Raw genomic sequence first — 19,105 nt, forward strand, 5'->3', positions numbered from 1 at the left:
ATCTCCTTTACATCTGATGGGAGGGCATTCCACAGGGTGGGCGCTACTACCAAGAAGGTGCAAGAATGATCAAACCAAATACCAAACAGATAATTGAAGACCAGTTTGGACCTGCAACTTCTGCTTGTTGTATGCTGATATGTCACCTAGCAACTCGTCAAAGGACAAAATTAAGTAGATGAGAGATTAATCTATTCTATCACATTGTGAAGGGGCTGCCACCTGTCATTTCTTAATACAAAGATTTATAGAACCAGCCCTTGCCCAAAGGCCTCTTGCCTGGTTAAATGTATCCTGGATATGACTTGTGTTCTAACAGAACTGGAGGATCAAATTCAATGACTCCTCAACAAAGCCCTACTTATTGTTCAAAGACCAGAGTGGAAATTGTAGGCGTGGATGAGGGAGCATGCCTCAGAGCTGCTGTTTGCATGGGGTTAAGGTAAGAGGGATATTTGCACAGGGTGAAGATATCTTAGTTCAGGAGTGGAAGCTTAATGGATCAAGGCTGTGGCATAAGAATATGTGGTGGTACTTTCTTCATTGTGGGAGGGGCATGGAATAATTTATTTAGGTAAATAATAATGGTATGATGCAGATATGGTAAAAAAGACAATGCGGTACATAACCAGTGTTGTGTGCATGGGGGGAAAAAGTTCCATGTTAAGGTAACCCAAATTTAGTACAAGAAAAGCATAATTCTTACACAACCACTATACATGAAGGAGGGGAATGAATATGAAGAAAGAAGTGTATGGACATGTTTATTGAAAGAGAGTAAGAAGAATGGGTGTTCAAGAATGACATTTCAGATGTGGAGAGAGGGAAAACTGATTTTTAACATAACTCAGGGAGAAACTGTTGTTAACAATGGTGAAGAGTATTCATGGCAGAGCTATTGTTTTGCTAACAAGCAGGGGGCATGGGATATGTGGGTGGGTGTCAAGAATATTGTTGTAAACCTGCTCTTTGGACATGCAAAATGATTTCCTCTCTAAGCTTTTGTCTCATTTGCTAACTGAAGGTGCTTGCTTAATGACCTCTGATGGCTGGTAACTGCTAGCTACAAGCTGCCCACACATGGTGGGTGGGGACCAAAGGAAGCCATTTCATTATTTGAGTGTAGTCAGTGAAAGAGGTGTTTTGTTCCTGACTGACTAGAAGCAGCCTAAGAAAGCTGCAAGGTTCCTGCTGGGAACAGATGTGACTTCTCCTGCAGCCAAGGCTTGCAAAAGGCTGAACATAGGGCTGGTGATGCTGTGGTTCTTAAGTCCCTGACAGACAGGTGGCTGTTGGGTGCTTAGGAGCCCTGCACAAGGGATTTTGATAGGTGGGCAAGGCAACCCACCTGTCAACCATGTGATGTCATAACAGTGGCATACGATTGACAGGTGGTTCATCCCATCCACCTGTCAAAGTCTGGTCCCTAGATCTTTCCCAAGCCCAACTGGAAATTTGGGGAAATCTTACTCATTGTACTGCCCTCAGAATATTGCAGGTTGCTGAAACAAAATAGGCATTTTCTGTCATTGCTGCAGCACTGTGGACTGTCCTTCCCTCTGCCATATGTGAATCATCACTGATTACTTCAACTATCTTGCCTTTTTTGCTCAGGCTTCCCTATACCCATTAGAACAGGCACCCCCAACCTTCGGCCCTCCAGATGTTTTGGACTACAATTCCCATCATCCCTGACCACTGGTCCTGTTAGCTAGGGATCATGGGAGTTGTAGGCCAAAACACCTGGAGGGCTGCAGGTTGGGGATGCCTGCATTAGAAGCTACCCTGTTATTTCTCAATTCCTGTTTTTAACTATTTCAGCTTTTAACACTGTTTTACTGTTTTTACCATGCTCTTTTGATTGCTTATAGGTTATTTTTGTATACCACTTCGGGATGCTTTTGATATTAAGTGGTTTAGAGGTGCTTTTAAATAAATAAGCAAGCCCCTTCCAGCATGGGATTATGGGAGTTGTAGTCCAATAGCATCTGCTGGGGCGCAAGTTGTAAAGGTTCCTTGGAACCTCTTATTCCTCTGGGAAGTGGAGAATGTGAAGCAGGACAAAGGCAGAGAGTTCTGATGGAACAAGAGATGGGTAACGAGATGTTGATAATTTCTGAAAAGGGTATTAAGTGGCTGATCTTTTAGCAGGCGGGGGAGGGCACTGGATCTTTGGGTGTCAGGAAACGTTCCGTGGGGTACAGACTGAATGTAAAAAGCATCTGTTGTCTAAGTGATGCCTCTACTTGTGTGGGATTGAGGTCAGGTATTGATGTCTCTCTGCCGGGTAAAGAGTATCATGTCTCCAAGTGGCAAGCGGAGTTCAGCCTGGGACCTCAGGCACCCTGTCATTTTGCACAGAAGCGTGGGGCTCACTCAGGCACCTATTACCTCATTGCCCCAGCTCCATTTGCGCCTATGTTAGCTGCTGTGCTGACATTCCTGTTAGCAACCACCATTCTCTTGCATAATGAAAGAGGACAGGTTTTGTGTTGTTTTGTTTTTAAAGAGCAGAATGAAAAATGCTGGTAGAGTGTGTGTATGTATGTGTGTGTGTGTGTGTGTGTGTGTGTGCATCCACAATGCCCATCTAGCTGCAAAGAAATAACTGACAGGAAGGGTGAGGAAAAAAAGAGGGATGGAAAGAGAGAAAGAGAGAAAGAGAGAAAGAGAGAAAGAGAGAGAGAGAGAGAGAGAGAGAGAGAGAGAGAGAGAAATATTCTGGAGATGAAAAGAAATTACCATACGCCAGGATCCTGTTATTCAACCTAATTTTCAAAGGACTGCAGCTGTCGCGCTGAGATAATCTGTTAATTATAACAGTCATTGTGTTTTGGCAATGGAAGGAGGAAAAAAAACTCAGGCTGTAATGCAAGTTGAGGTGTGTAGGGGGGAGGCAGGCCTGTGTCAAAATGTGTGTCAGGTGCTAGCTTTCTGGTGGGTGGTGGGAGTGTGCGTGACGGGGAGCCCTTGAAAGTTGGACCAGCTTTTGCCATCCAGGTGTCGGAAGATGCGGGGAAAAGCAAGGAGGGATACGTTGTGCCTATAGACATTAATAACAATATGGAGCACAGATGGAAGCTTGGAGAGATGTAACATGTGGGCTCTTTAGAGGAGGCCGATCCCAGTCTATAGCTGATCAGCATAGTAGGCTACAAATCCTCCTGGTTCACAGCCACCTGCCGCAATCCTATACATACTTGGGAGCAAGCCTCATTGAATACCATAAACCTTACTTTTGAGCAAATATGCATAGGATCAGGCTAATGAATGGGATGAACAGCACAGACGTTCATGGGGACGGAACAGAAAGAACTCAACCATTGCAGCAGATTTTGTGTGTGTCAAGATGAAACCACCCCCAGGCTAGCCAACAACAAACCAGCCCTGTTAATTCATAACCATAAGCCTTAAAGTTTGGTTTACTAAACCATATGTTTCACAAGTCGTGTGCTGGTGTATGAAACATGCATAGTACTGCTTTGCTCCTCACTTTTTTCGGGAGGTAAACAAAACAGGATGGGGCTATCATAGTATGATGGTGTCGGGACCTGAGATCATGGTTTGCTTTGCCCTAACAAACCATGGCCCTTAGTGTTGGTATCATGCTACGGTAGCCCCATCCTGGTTTGTTTACCCATGTGAAAGGAGCTAAGCAAGAATGCTTGGCCCATGTGCTGCTCACACACAGTGTGGTATAATAAACCACACTTTAGGGCTTATGCATGAACATGGCCAGAACATGGCCATAATGTGCCAGCTCTGGATTGCTCCACAAAAATGTGCATGCAGAACAATATGGCTCATGCAGTCCCAAAGCCATTGATACTATCCTGTTATTCATGACTGTCCCTGCAGAAATATTGTTTCAGTTCTCATCTACAATGCCTCTTGCAGCATCTCTGCCTCTCAGGATTTTTAAATGGGTGATTTCATAATTCTTCCTATCCCCATGATTCTCTTTCTTTTTTTTAGATAAAGCAAATGTAAGTGACTTCAGACTGGGCAGAGGTTGAATAGCAAGGGGTGGTGCAAAGGAGTTGTTTAACCATTTGCTTCCAAACTCTTTTGGGGAGGGGACAGTTGTTTCTCTCCCAGAAGAGAGGAGCGGATACAAGCTGCCACATCTTGATCTCACAGGGGGGAAAGCAGCTTCCCTATTTAGCATCCTGTCCCCCCATAGTCATGGCCCTGGCCTCTTTTCACATCACAGTTCTTCTCTCTGTTTCTAGAACTTCTGCAGGAGCCTTCAAATTAATTTCCCTTAGGATATTCTGTAAGGTTTAGTTTTTCCATTATTTGTTTGAAGTGCTCTTGAGCACTGCAAGCTATATAGAGCTTGTTCCTAGTTCAAACCAATCTCCTGCCTCCCCACGCAGGAAAACAATAGGCCCCACTGTTATCTTAAAAGATAGAGCCCCCCACCCCCATGACATGCTCCCTGTAGTGAAAACAACAACACACACACAAAAAATAATAATCACAGAAACCCCCCAAACAATGAAAATGGCAAGAAAGGAGCTTACAGTTGCATGTAAAATGAACATAGATACAAACTTAAGTGGTAGCCAGTTTTGTGTAGCAATTGCAACAATTTCTCCAGACACTTCACAGTATATAGTGGAACCTCTGGTTACGTACCGTCCTCCTTACGAACGCTTTGGGTTACGAGCTCCGCTAACCCGGAAGTAGTTGCTCCTGGTAGCAAACTTTGTCCCGGGATGCGAGTGGAAGTCGTGCGGCGGCGGCGGTGGTGGGAGGCCCCATTAGCAAAAGCGTGCCTCAGGTTAAGAACGGTTTCAGGTTAAGAACGGACCTCCGGAATGAATTAAGTTCATAACTGGAGGTACTACTGTAATGACAAAATATCTTGGATTGCATCCTCTTTCATGCCTTATCAGAACACACTGATGGCCACTGTAACCTCTTGTTTATCTTTAAAGCCTCTTGTTTTATTTCTTAAAACTATGCTCATCTTTTAAAATATGATACCATAAATAATGATGTTACTACAAAGGGTTTGTTGCTCTCAAAGACTAACATAAAACGATTATTTGGCTGTTGCAAATTCTTCTAGCGCAAAAAGTTTGCATAATATGAAAATACTGATCTGTAGTCTAAAGGTGACGCTCCCCCCACATCCGTAAATGGGGTATCTCTATGCTACTGCTCAGAAATGTTCTTGTGGTGGTGGAGATTAGCTGCCAAATCACATATCGGTGATTCTCATAAACAGCTACTTACACTTAAGTAGAACAATTACTCAGAAGCAGAGCTACCATTTCGGAGAGAGACAAACAATAGCTTTATATCCACTATTGTACGAGTCAGAAAAATGCTTATAAAAATGCTTCTAAAATCCATTTTATCATTCAAACCAGCGGGGAATTTTAAGTTGTGCATCCAACATACTTATTGTTGGAAAAATAATAGGCCCAGGGATAATATTCCGTATGGAATAGAGTGGATTCTTTCTAGAACAAAATAGCAACAACACACAACAAAGCAACAACATTCATATATTTAGATCAAAATATACGTTCATGTGGTTGCATATATGTTCCCTTTACATTTGCTATTGTAAATCGTTGCATGTATTCCTAAATTGCTGTCTTCATTGTTTTGGGGGTTGTTCAAGGTTGGGGACCTTCTCCTTTGTTCTGGTTATGCTCTCTTCTTGTGTACATGCTCTGCCCCTGCAGGATTCTCCACCCCATCCTCCCCACACTCCCAGTTCCCATGCGCAAAGAGGGTCACATTGTCTGCATCATCTTGGGTGTACACTGTTCCCAAGAGTTAGTTTGACTGGGACAAATCTCTGTTCTTATAGACACTGCTTCCCCCACTTTCAGTGCCATGCTAAAATTGAAGCATGTGAGTTGCAGCCACCGAAGGTCTGTATGGAGCAAACCCACTAAAACCAATGCACCCCATTATTTGTGATCATTCATTTCAATGGGTTTACTCTGAGTAATGAATAGTGTTGGCTACAACCCATGAGCAGAGCAGCTTCCAAACACAGATTACCTCCCGGCCTCCATTCATTCCCCATCCACCACAAGAAGTCTGCCATCACTCTTTTTCTAGGTCCTCTAATGCCCCATCTGCACTAGACATTTAAAGCAGGACCATACCACTTTAAACAGCCATGGCTCCCCCCACAAAGAATCCTATGAAACGACCCCCCCCCGCAAAAGAATCCAGGGTGTGGAGAGCCTGTTAAGAGCTCTCTATTCCCCTCACAGAGCTATGATTCTCAGAGTGGTTAAACTGTCAGTCCCTCTTTCCAGGGAATTCATGAAAATTGTAGCTCTGCAAGGGAAACAGGGGGTCTCCTAGCAACTCTCAGCACCCTTAGCAAACTACAGTTCCCAGCATTCTTTGCAGGGACAGCCGTGACTGTTTAAAGTGATGTGATACTGCTATACATAAATGAGTAGCACAGATGGGGCCTAACCTTCCTATGGCGAACTCTCCTCACGTCGCCTCCTAAACCCTTTGCCGCTCTGCGCTCCTTGGCGGGGGCTGCTGCAGAGGACAGAGCTCTTTGCTAAGTACCCTGCTCCCTTCAGGGAAGAGAGTGACGCACACTGATTTATTACTGATAACTGTTTGGATGGTTTCTGTAATCCCCTGCTGATCCATCCTACCCCTTCTCCTGTTCTGCTGGACTACTCCCCTGCTGGCAGTGGCTGCAGGGTGGACTAGGGCAGATGCAAATCCTCTTTAATCTTTAATAATGATATTAATATGTACAGCAAAAAATAAAAATAAAAATGCTTTGTAAAACAAAAGGATGCCTCTCTCTGCCCTTCCTGGGAACTGGCTGGCACATAAAAGACCTCCCCCCCCCCCCGCCACAAGCGCTTACATTTGCCGCAAATGAGATTTTGCCTTCCAAAGCTCTCGCTGCTTCTGTTTCACAGCTCCTGATCGACCACAATTATCTCCTTTTGGACTCGTGTTCCCTTCTTCTCTTTTCTCGCCATCTAATGAATTAGGGATCTAATCATTGCAGGGGGCTTATTTACATGATTGTGTTGTTTCATGTGCTGTTACCTTTTGCTTCTGGAATACTTGGCTTGGCAAAGATTTTTCTCCAGGCCTCAGAGGTGGAGTGGATATTCCTTGTTATGCCTCGGGCAAGGGTTTGGGTGTGTGTGGGGGTGAGCGATAGAAGGGAGCGGGGGAAAGAGAGAGAAATACAGACAAACGGAAACCGCTCTGGGTTGCCAGCTAAATACAAGGTTTTCAGCAAGAACGTTGCAAAATGATAGGGCTGGTCCCTGGCCAGCATATTTGTTGGAAAGGAAGGCTGCTTTAAAGATGGAGTGAATGCTCGCAGACCAAAAATCCCCATTCTTAAATTGGACTGTTGTCCTTTCTAGCACTGGGACAAACCTTCCAGCTTCACTTTCTTCAACAATTTATGTGGTTGTTTGTGTCTGTGTTGGAACCGTGGCCACAAAGACTGGGAGCAGGCAGATTTCTCAGAAGTGTTGGGTGGGTAAAGAAGCAAAACCCTGCTGGATCAGGCCAATGGCCCATCTAGTCCAGAGTCCTGTTCTCACAATGACCAGCCAGATGCCTGTGGGAAGCCTGGAAGCAGGACCTGAGCACAAGAGCATTCTCCTTTCCTCTAGCTTCCAGCAACTGGTAACCTGAAGCACTGCAATGGAGGCGGAACATAGTCATTATGGCTAGTAACCATCCAACAGCTTTGGCTTAGATGAGATGGCTGAGGGTTTCCCTTCTCCCCACCCCTTTTTAAAAGGGGGAGCCTCACTGTGGCTCTGAGCAAGATCAAGGTTGCTTTTTAAAAGTGAAAACTAGAGAAACACCACCAGCCACCACAGGGATGAATGGTCCCACAAAAGATTGTCAACTTGGCAAGGAGAGAGGAGGGGTTGCGCTGTTGAGATGGGGCCCTTTAGGCTCCAGTCACTGATCAATAAGTAAGGACGAAAGTATTACTAATTCTGAAAAGAAAAATTGGCCTAAAGAAACATGTAGCCATCTTGCCACATGCACAAGCATCACAATTTGCCATTGTTTCTCATTCAGAGTAGGCTTTGGATCTGTACAGGGCTTTACCATCTTTTATTATGCATGCCTTCACCACAATCCTTTGAAGTAGGCCACTATTATTCTTATTTTGCAGATGGAGGATGGAGGTTGAGCAACATAAACAGGGTCACAATGCAAAAAAGCACCATAGCAGAGTCGGACTTGAGTCTAGGCCTTCTTCACCTCAGTCCAAGTCTATTCCATGGGTTGGGTCTGGGTTTTAGGAGCAAGGAACTGCCTTATACTGAATCAGGCCATTGGTCCATCTAGCTCAGTAATCTGTGGCATGGTTTGGGATAGGGAAAATTCCTAGTCCGACCTGGAGAAGTCAGGCGTTGAACCTGGGACCTTCTAAGGCACGTGAAGTCGATGCTCTGTCCCTGAGTTACAGCACTTCCTCAATTTTCTGAATGGGTGTGAAACTAGGGGTGAAACTGGTCTCCTCCTCCCCCCCTCCTCAGTGGCAGAAGATGGGATTTTGCTATCAAAATGCCAGAGGGACAAGAATTTTGTGCCCAGTGATATAAAGCAATCGAGTGGTTGAATAAAAAATTCTGATGTGTGTATGTGCATTATAGCATGCAAATTTGCTGATTTGAATGCCGTTTTATTTATTTATTTCAAACTCATTGCTGCTCTGAAGATTATCCTTGCAGCAAGGTGACAATGCTGTGAGAAGCTTTGCAGCAGTGTCCTCTTATGCAGTGTGAATTATAATGCTTTGAGTTCCCCCTCTATCCTTTACACTTGTGGTTCCCTAACTTTTTTCGACTGCTGCCCCCTTGGTTCCATAAACTCACCCACAGTTTCCCCTACCCTACCCCATCAAAAACATTATTCAGAATAGCACTTTCCACTTAGGAAGATAATAACACAATTCAAAACAGTAACAATCAATTGCACACTTACTCAAAATCCGATTAAAACTATTTAGTTAATTCAACAGAATTGATGAACTTGATCCAGCGATGCCAGCTTTTCAAAGTCTGATAGTCATTTACACCTCCAGCGCCCCCTGCCATCCCCTTGCTTCACCCTGGGTAATCCCCCAACCCTCCAGGGGGCAGTATTGTCCACTTTGGGAACCACAGCTCTACACCAATCACATTGATCCCATGAATCCCTATGCAGAAATTTTTGATCTGTGCTACCTGGACTTTGGTGCTACACCCTCACCAGTACTCAAGCTATACAAGTTGTCTGTTGTCAGCAAAACTGAGTCAGTAGCTTCCAAGCCTTCAGTTTTACAAGCACTTCTGGAGCACAAGGTGCTGCTTATAGTTCAGACAATGGGGCCTATCTATACAGTTGTAGCTTGGAAGTCGAATGGAATCCGTTCTGGAAGTCCGTTCTACTTCCAAAATGTTCAGAAACCAAAGTGCGGCTTTTGATTGGCTGCAGGAAGCTCCTGCAGCCAATCAGAAGCCCCATCAGACATTTGGCTTCCAAAAATAGGTCGCAAACCGGAACAGTCACTTCTGGGTTTGTGGCGCTCGGGAGCCAAAACGTTCGAGAACTAAGCTGTTCGAAAACCAAGGTACGACTGTACTACAGAATTATGCATCATTTAAACTGTTATTGCTTCCACCAAAGAATCCAGGGAACTGTAACTGGTTGATTATCCATTTTCCACCCCCACTCCCCAATTTACAGGTAATAAATTTGGGCAGGCAATTTGGGCAATTTTTTGTGGGGGAAGGATAGTTTGCAAAAGTTTCAGGAGAAATGTACCAGTCTGGCAATGGCAGTTGTGTCATGGGAGCAGGCCGTAACTCCATGGTGGAGTACCTGATTTTATGTAGAAGGTCTCAGGTTCAATCTCTAGGTAGGGCTGGGAGAGACCTCTGCCTGAAACCCTGGAGAGCTGCTGCCAGCCAGAGTAGGTATCACTGAGCTGGATAGGCCAGTGGTCTGACTCAGTATAAGGGAGCTTCCTGTGTCTCTCACATGCACACACTGCCCACCCTCAAAACTTGGTGTTTGCCTTCTGGATGTTTCTGCCCACCCCCCATGATCTCAACAGATTTAGATGCCACTTTCCCACAAAATTGTGCCTAAAAGCATCTCAAAAGAACAGTAAGTGTAGCACTTCGAAAGCATATTAGAAGCAATTAGAATTTAGGAGCAATTGGAAATAACCGCCATTTCAGTAAGTGCAGAAAGTCGCTCCTTGCAGCATTGCGTAAAGCAATACAAAGAAACAAACCTAAACGTAACAAGTTAAACTAAAACAACATTGTGTAAAATGATACCAAGAAGCTAACCTAATTTAATAACTTAAAGTAAATGGGACAGATGGATAGCAATCTAAAAATAAAATAGCAGAATACAAAACAATGCTGCTGGCTGCATGCTGCTACTCCTGGACTACCCCCCAATACCAGCCATTGGGAATGGGCACTATGGGGGCAGAGGTTGGCACAAACCTGGAGCGGGGAGATGGCAGTATTCCATGGGAATTGGGAACACCCATTAAACCACAGAGATGGAAAAAGTCTGGAGCGACAATCCATTTTTCTGGAGACAGAATTTCCCGGTTCCATTTGATATCATTTTTCCTTTCTCCATCTGAATGCTGACGATCCCATGCTCTGTTTTTCAATTTCAGTAAGCATCTAGACCCGGCTGTGTGTGTTTAAATCAATGCCTCAATGCTGAGGCCATGTGTGTGGGAATCCTGTCACTTTTACCTAAGGTTTAATGCTGTATTGTTTTCAACACTCGATTGGGAGCCACCCAGAGTGGCTGGGGAAACTCAGCCAGATGGGTGGGATATAAATAATAAATTATTATTATATTATTAAAGGGGGAGACCACAAAAACAGACTTAAATAGTTAACCCAGAACTTGGACACTGTGTTCTAGTTACAGGTAGGTAGCCATGTTGGTCTGCCGTAGTCGAAACACAATTTAAAAAATTCCTTCCAGTAGCACCTTAGAGACCAACTAAGTTTGTTACTGGTATGAGCTTTCGTGTGCATGCAAACTTAGTTGGTCTCTAAGGTGCTGCTGGAAGGATTTTTTATTTTATTTTGTCTGGACACTGTGTGTAAGTCTAAGCCTTTTTGGACTCCACTAAGATAAAAAACTCTGGGTTTTCCTACTGGTTCCCCCGAGTAAAAGCAGTCAAAATCTGTGCCAACTACTTGGTGGAGATCACTGATCCCACCCTTCGGAGAGCTTTCACTATGGCACGGTTTCAAACATTGCCAACTGCTTATCTGACCGGTAGATACACAAAAACCCCAGTAGAACATCGTTTATGTCCTTGCCTTATGAAATTAAAGAGGATCTTACACATTACCTCCTCTATTGCCCCATTTACTCGGGCTTTAGAGACGCATTGCTGCAAATTATACCCAACTCTATAACCAGTCCTGAAGATAGAGTAAAATTTTTGTTAGTTGATGCAAACCCACGCATTGCCCATGTGGTAGCGGTTTTTGTGATGAAGGCCATGAAAGCCAGGGAAAGATTTATGGACGACAATGTAAAGACCCCTTCATCGTCTGTTGCTCGTTTTCCCTCCTTTTCTATTTTGTGGGAAGAAGGTTTTGTTGGCATAGTATGTAATGAATTTTAATATTTTTAACCATTGTAGTGTTGATGTTTGTGCACAGGCATGGTCCTCACAATAAACGGATTTGATGTATAATGTATGATGTGTAAGTCTAACTATTGCAGATCTATATATTAAAGCTGGCTTTGGCTAGCTTTGAGAGTACTCAGGGAGGTCACTGTGTCCCTGATTGTTTAGAACCAAGTGAATCCAGGTTAGAGCCAACAGAGAACTGTGAAGGTATCTATTGAACAGACCTGTGCGACAGTGTGTCTGGAGGGAAAATAAACCATGCCTCCGTAAGGATTCCAATCAGAGTTGAACATTCTGCTCCTATCCCAAATGTTCCAGTTTTCATTCGTACTCCCAGAGGTGGTTACTGGGAATGTGGCACCCATTCAATTCATTTCAGTTCTATTTAACTCCAGTGAATTGGCTTAATCAGTTTAATTCAATTCTGCTCAACTAGTCCGTTTCAACTTTTGTCTTCACTGTAAACAGGCATCTGGTCCCCAGTTACATAAGCAAGTTGCATAATGGAGAATCCACCGTCGTTTAGAAACTGTTATGAGGAAGAAACAAATTGATACATTAGGTATCTGTCTGTCTAGGCAGATGTGTGTACACACAGACAGAGCGCCCCCCCCAGTGCAGTTTCCCTCATCCCAGATATTCAGGGTAGGTACCGATAATCAACAGCAAAGCTGTATACGAAATGGCCATTAAAAATCATCCTTCTGCAGATGAAAATAATATAAAGAGGAAAGGGAATTGACAGAAAGGGGATTATAAAAGTGCCCTTGGCCAGATCATGCATAGCCAATTCCATATACTCCATTATGGGCGAGATGAATGCAACGAATACAAATTACACGTTAGCTGTAATTGACTGATAATCTGTATTGAACTGGGAATTGATGAATAATAAATACAAAGTTGGGAAAAGGTAAATGACCATGAATAACTGATAGCAAGGCTATGAATTGACATATAACAAATTGAAAGCTAAAATATGAAGCAAATTCTGGAAGCCTGACTGGAGGAACAGTCAATTAAGCTGATCACAAACTGGAGAACTGATGCAGTGTTCCTCACATGTTATGAAATCACATACCTTAAATTTAATAGGTCTTCCATGTCCTGCACCCCCAAAAAGATTTAGGTATATTCAGAACTATTTTTCTAGAAAAAGAGGTGCCAGAACTCACCACAAATCTCTCCCTTGTTCTCTTATGATGGTAATGGCACCCACCTGAGAGGTGCTGGAACTGAGTTTCGGCTGGAAAATAAAGAAAGTCCTGGGTATATTCAACCCACCTGGATATGCAGCTGGAGGCCTTGGAGGCAAAATCTATCCATCCAAAACTTGTTCTCCAACACTTTCCTATCTTGTTCCTATCTTTGTCCCATATATTAAGGCCCCCTCATATGTACACCCTGTGGATGAAGACATCAGACTGGCCCCAATCCATGTCAGTTTCACTTGTTTTACTCGTAAGCACATCCTGTTCTACTTGTCTCTCTGAAAACTCATATTCAAATGCTTGTTTTACCACAAAATACGTATTTAAATACATGTTCTGTCTCAGTGTACAGATTTCCTATTCCCTTTGTGTTGTGCATTTTTTAAAACACATTTTTTATGTTATTTGAGCTGAACTGTATTGCAAAATTTGGATAAGTATGAAATGTGAAGGATAATTTACATCCCAGCCTGTGCAATAGTCTGGGAGGTACAAATTAAGATGGTTTGCTTACAAATGTGGATTGAACAAAATTCTCTTCCATCCCTAACACACACACACACACACACACACACACACACACACACACACACCTCAGCTACTTTCTTCTAAGCTGAAATATAGGCAAATAGCTCCTTTAACCTCCTCTTCCAGGAGAACAGTAAGTGAGGTTCTGCAGGAATCCTTCAATTGTGCGCAAAGCTGCTTATACCTTTGTACAAGCCAAGATGCAGGCAAATGGACGTGAGCAGCTGGGCTGCCTAAAGGGCTCTGCCAAAGCCACTGGGAGAGAGGGGGATAAAAAGCCCCAAAGCTTGTATATTTGTTTGTTTGACTCTGTTCTTTTACTCAGTCCCAATGTGGCTGACTGAGTCTAGCCCTTCCTTGTTCCAAACCTGCTGCGCCCTGTTCAAAATAAGCTGCCTGATCAAAGTTCCACAAACCCCTGTTCTGCTGTGTCTTCATCCACTTAATCTCAGCTCCGATTCACTTCTCTGTGCAGCTCCAATTCTTACTATGCCATGTCTCCCCCTAAGTCTTGCACCCTACCATCTGATCTCCAGCCCTCAGCACTCAAGAGACTGTCCACCCCAGCCCAAGGAGCATTGAAGCAACAGACACTAGGGCACTGAATTTTTCTTCACATTTGCTACCAGTATGGCATTCAGAATGGTTTATCTACATGCATACATGTGCAGACTTGAAGCTGCTCTCCTGTGCCCCTGCTTACCTCCAACTCAGTTTGAGAAACATTCAACTATTTAACAGTGAAATAATATTGGCAAATAATCTACACTGGGGTACAACTTGGTATGTACCCTTTGGATGTTGTTGGACTATAACTCCCTGCTCCTGAATGGGGTAACTGTGCCCCTGAAGGACCAGGTGTGCAGCCTGGGAGTCATTTTGGACTCACAGCTGTCCATGGAGGCGCAGGTCAGTTCTGTGTCCAGGGCAGCTGTCTACCAGCTCCATCTGGTATGCAGGCTGAGACCCTACCTGCCCACAGACTGTCTCACCAGAGTGGTGCATGCTCTAGTTATCTCCCGCTTGGACTGCTGCAATGCGCCCTACGTGGGGCTACCTTTGAAGGTGACCCAGAAACTACAACTAATCCAGAATGCGGCAGCTAGACTGGTGACTGGGAGTGGCTGCCAAAACCATATAATACCAGTCCTCAAAGACCTACATTGGCTCCCAGTACGTTTCCGAGCACAATTCAAAGTGTTGGTGCTGACCTTTAAAGCCCTAAATGGCCTCGGCCCAGTATAGCTGAAGGAGTGTCTCCACTCCCATCGTTCTGCCTGGACACTGAGGTCCAGTGCTGAGGGCCTTCTGGTGGTTTCCTCCCTGGGAGAAGTGAGGTTACAGGGAACCAGGCAGAGGGCCTTCTCAGTAGTGACGCCAGCCCTGTGGAATGCCCTCCCATCAGATGTCAAGGAAATAAACAACTGACTTTCAGAAGACATCTGAAGGCAGCCCTGTTTAGGGAAGCTTTTAATGTTTGATCTTTTATCAATAATAATAATAATAATAGTAATAATAATAATTTGTTGGAAACTGCCCAGAGTGGCTGGGGAAACCCAGCCAGATGGGCAGGGTATAAATAATCAATTATTATGATTATGATTCTTATCCCTGACTGTAGGTCATGCTGGCTGGGGCTGGGGGGAATTGCAGTCAAACAACATTGGAGGGCACCCTGTTGGCTGCCCCTGTTCTATACAGTGAAATGCAAATAAAAGACATGCATTTAAGTTTTATTGAATGCAGGGAGACTTATGGCACAAAGCTGGACACATGTATTCAGAAATAAGCCCTAGCATGTTCAATGGGGTTTGCTCTTGCGCATAGGGTTAGAATTTCAAAAGCTCAGTTGTGCTCCTAGGTGAATGAAAATATATTTGTCTCTCCAGAGAGAAAACAACAACAACCCTCAATAGCGAAGTACAGCAAATCATTGAAAAACAGGCTGCTAATGAGTTGCAAACCATATCAATAAATAACGAACAATGCAGTTTCAACTGGGAAGAGAGAAATAATGAATAGGAAGAGCCCTTCTGGTTCAGACTAACATCCTGCTCTCACAGTGGCCAAAAAGTTTGTACTCTTCCTGTTTTACATTCCAGCAACTGGTATTCAGAAGCATATTGCCTCCAAGATGGGAGGTAGTACACAGCGATTGAAATCCACCTGATACCAGGCACATTTTGCACCTATCTATTGGGCCACCTGCGACCAAGTAAAGATGCCCAGATGCCAGGATGGCGTCTGATGTCTCTACCATATGGAGGTTCATGCCTGGGGATCCTTAGATTTTGACTGTTTTCACACACTAGCAACACATCCTGTAGAATTCTGTCCTTGATATTATATCCGCACAATCAGAATGAATTTCAGGAACCAAAAAGTTGTATTTTGGGCCGTCTGGCCCCAAAAGGGCAATGAAGCATTCCATTTTTGGTGACTGTAACCCTAGCTTATGTTTCCTAACGCTGGCAGTACATCTTGAATAAACAGAACTTTATGCGCTGTTTCCAAAAAGGCAGAATTGAGAAATAACACAGTGATCTACAATTGTTAGAATGTCCAGGTTTTTATATATGCAAAGAAAATCTGATGGCAAGTTTAGGAAGGTCATAATGCTGCCTGAAATAGCATCATGGGTTCTATCCACATTTTGTTGGGTAGGGAACTACACAGCAGAGAGCCTCAAGCCGATAGAACAAGCAGAGCAGCCACACAAAAATATCCAGGTAACATCCTTTGCAACAGCCTACACACAGTAGGTGGCATTGATGCCCTCCAGCACTGAAGGCAGGTGTGCCATCCAAGAACCAGCAGAAAGAGAGAGCCTTATAGTCTCTTCCCTGGCTTTGACATCCCTAAGGCATCAGTTAAGCACTGGGCAAGTTTTGTCAAGCATAAATGTCTAATGGGGAGGCTCTTAGCACCATTTATACAGTGGTAGAATGAGTGCCTGCTTCCTAATGCCCTCGTTCCCTGGAGGGCCGTCACTGAAAGCTACATGCAAATGTTGCATTCCCCAATGGGCAGCTCTTTGATAACCAGTTTGCTCTCCATAAGCTTCCTCATGACTTGAGCTACTGAGGTTGCAATGCACTGGATATACAGAAGGGCACCTCTCAGTTGAAGGAGTTTGTCATTGATCCCGGTTTGAAATCTTAGGGCATCTCTATAAGCTCAGGAGGTTGCACCAATTTTTTCCCCCTCTTTTCACTTAATTTATTTATTATTAATGTTGCAATACATATATGAAATCTTTACATATTGATACATATACATTATATTCGTAAATTCACATTTCCACATTTCTTTATGTACCAACATTTATCCATTTCTTATTTCTTGCCCTGTGTCTTCCCTCCACCCATGTGTGACTTCCTTGTTATTATTTTGTAACTTTATTACTGAGATTGTAATTTTGTATCTTAATAATTAAACATTCAATCTTATATATCTGCATAACTTAATTTAACTTAACTTTGTGAAATCAATCTATACATATCAATCAAGATTTTTTTCAGGGGGGAGGGAGAGAGAGAGAGAGAAGCTCTTCTTCCGCTACACTGAGTTTTGTGTGTCTTTCTACTGCACACACTCAGCCACAGATACGAATGCCCTAATCTACCTTACCGATCAATAGCAGAAATGCCATGCAGTTTTGGGAAATCCAGAAACTTAGATGTAAAGAGTTGCCTGCTCTGAGTGGTATTCAGTTAAGTCCCACTCCAAGCAGGCCTTCTGAAATTAAGGAACCTAAGCTAGTTATGTCAATTAACTTCAGTAAGTCTACTCTGAGCTGTACTAGCACTGAATGCCATCCCATATTTTAAGTAACACAGATTCCACTGCTGTAGGAAGTATGGAAATTATAATTCAATGAGGATTTTTTTAAAAAAGTTCAAACCTTCCCAAAAGAACTGTTTACAGAGTTCTTTAGGGAAGCCACAACACTTAACAAGGGTTAGAACTGGTTTTAGTGATGTGGATAAGACCCTATGTATATGACTAACCTCTAGTCTTCTGGAATGAACCTAAACTGGCTAGTCCTTATTGAACTACATTCACGCAAACAGTGATACTATGCCCATCAGATCACACCCTGTGTTAATGTAGGGTGACCAACCACTTGGTCTGTATTCAACATCACTTAGATTAGAATCACCTATAAGCTTGCATTGAACAGAAATGAAGAATCCGCCATTCATACTGTACATTTAAAGCAGTGTCATAGGACTTTAAACAGCCACGTCTCCCCCCCAAGGATTCTGGGGAGTTTGTTAAGCATGCTGGGAGTTGTTAGGCGACCCCCCCCCTTATTCCTTTCACAGAGCTACAATTTTCAGAGTGGTTGAACAATCAATTCCTCTTCCCAAGGAACTCTGATAATTATAGCTCTGTGAGGGGAATAGAGGCCTCCCAACAACTCCTAGCACCTTTTGCAAACTACAGTGGTACCTCGGGTTACATACGCTTCAAGTTACAGACTCCGCTAATGCAGAAATAGTGCTTTAGGTTAAGAACTTTGCTTCAGGATAAGAACAGAAATCGTGCTCCGGCGGCACAGCAGCAGCGGGAGGCCCCATTAGCTAAAGTGGTGCTTCAGGTTAAGAACAGTTTCAGGTTAAGAACGGACCTCCGGAATGAATTAAGTACTTAACCCAAGGTACCACTGTATAGTTCCCAGCAGTGCTTTTTTTTCTAAACAAAATGTTTAGGGGGACTCTCATTTTCCTACACATAATGAAATACTGCCCTCAATGAGGCCAAACTTAGATTCACAAAATGTTTAGGGGTATGCGTACCCCTGCATCCCCCCAGAAAAAAAGCATTGCTTCCCAGGGTTCTTTGGGGGAAGCTCTGCCTGTTTAAAGTGGCATGAAATTGCTTGGAATGTATTGTGTGAATGTAGCCTTTCTGGCCTTTACCACCCTGTCCTCCCTTCCACCAGAGCTTTAAGAAGCATAGTATGGTTGGGATGGGTGTGTATGTGTATCTCAGGAGCGTAATGGGAGGAAAGCAGTCCTGGGAGGGAGTTGTTGCTAAAACCACTTTCATTCATCAAATCAGCAAGAGAGATCACTTTGTGGCTGGCCAGCCAGCCAACCTCCCAGCTGTGTTGGGCCTGGCTCATATTTCTCCACAACCAGCCCTCTCATGTTTCATATTCCCTGGAAAAGAGATGCTTGCCTTCTCACCTCCCAGCCTGCCTATCAATACTTGCCAGCCTGTGGGTTCTGAGAAGCAAGAGGAAGGCTGTAGCCAAATGGGGGAGTCAGCATCTTTCCTGGCCAGTATTGAGGGTGCTGGGCTGCTTCCCCTTGTTACAAATCTCTCTTTGGCTGAGCTGATTTATAGCAGGGGCTCTGCTGTCTTGGCAGAAGGAGGGCTGTGCTGTATTCCTCCTCTCCTTTCCTCCCTCTCCCTCAAGTGATGGATGGTCTCTGAGGATTGATGATGAGAGCAGGTTGTCCCTGCAGATCCCTGTGTCTAAAAATTTACTAAAAACAGAAGCAGCACGCTACAGGAGAGTAGAGGATGAGGAGGGTCTGGGTCACGGAAGAGAACTGGGAGGGTTAATGAGTTTTGCTTCTGACATTTGCTGACTCACAAAAGTTTTGACCGGATCAGAAATCTCTGCAAGTGAAATGAGGGAGGAATTGGAGGAGAGATGTCCTTTTCCTCCCGTTTGTTTTATTCCTGTCCTGTC

General features: G+C 43.9%; 1 protein-coding gene across 1 annotated transcript in view; it reads left to right on the plus strand.

Moving 5' to 3' along the window:
• Nucleotides 1-19,105, plus strand: part of ELFN2 (extracellular leucine rich repeat and fibronectin type III domain containing 2) — a 141,963-nt gene that overhangs the window by 104,719 nt on the left and 18,139 nt on the right. The window lies entirely within an intron of this gene.

This window comes from Podarcis muralis, chromosome 10 (genome assembly GCF_964188315.1).
Source record: "Podarcis muralis chromosome 10, rPodMur119.hap1.1, whole genome shotgun sequence".
Taxonomy (NCBI): Eukaryota; Metazoa; Chordata; class Lepidosauria; order Squamata; family Lacertidae; genus Podarcis; species Podarcis muralis.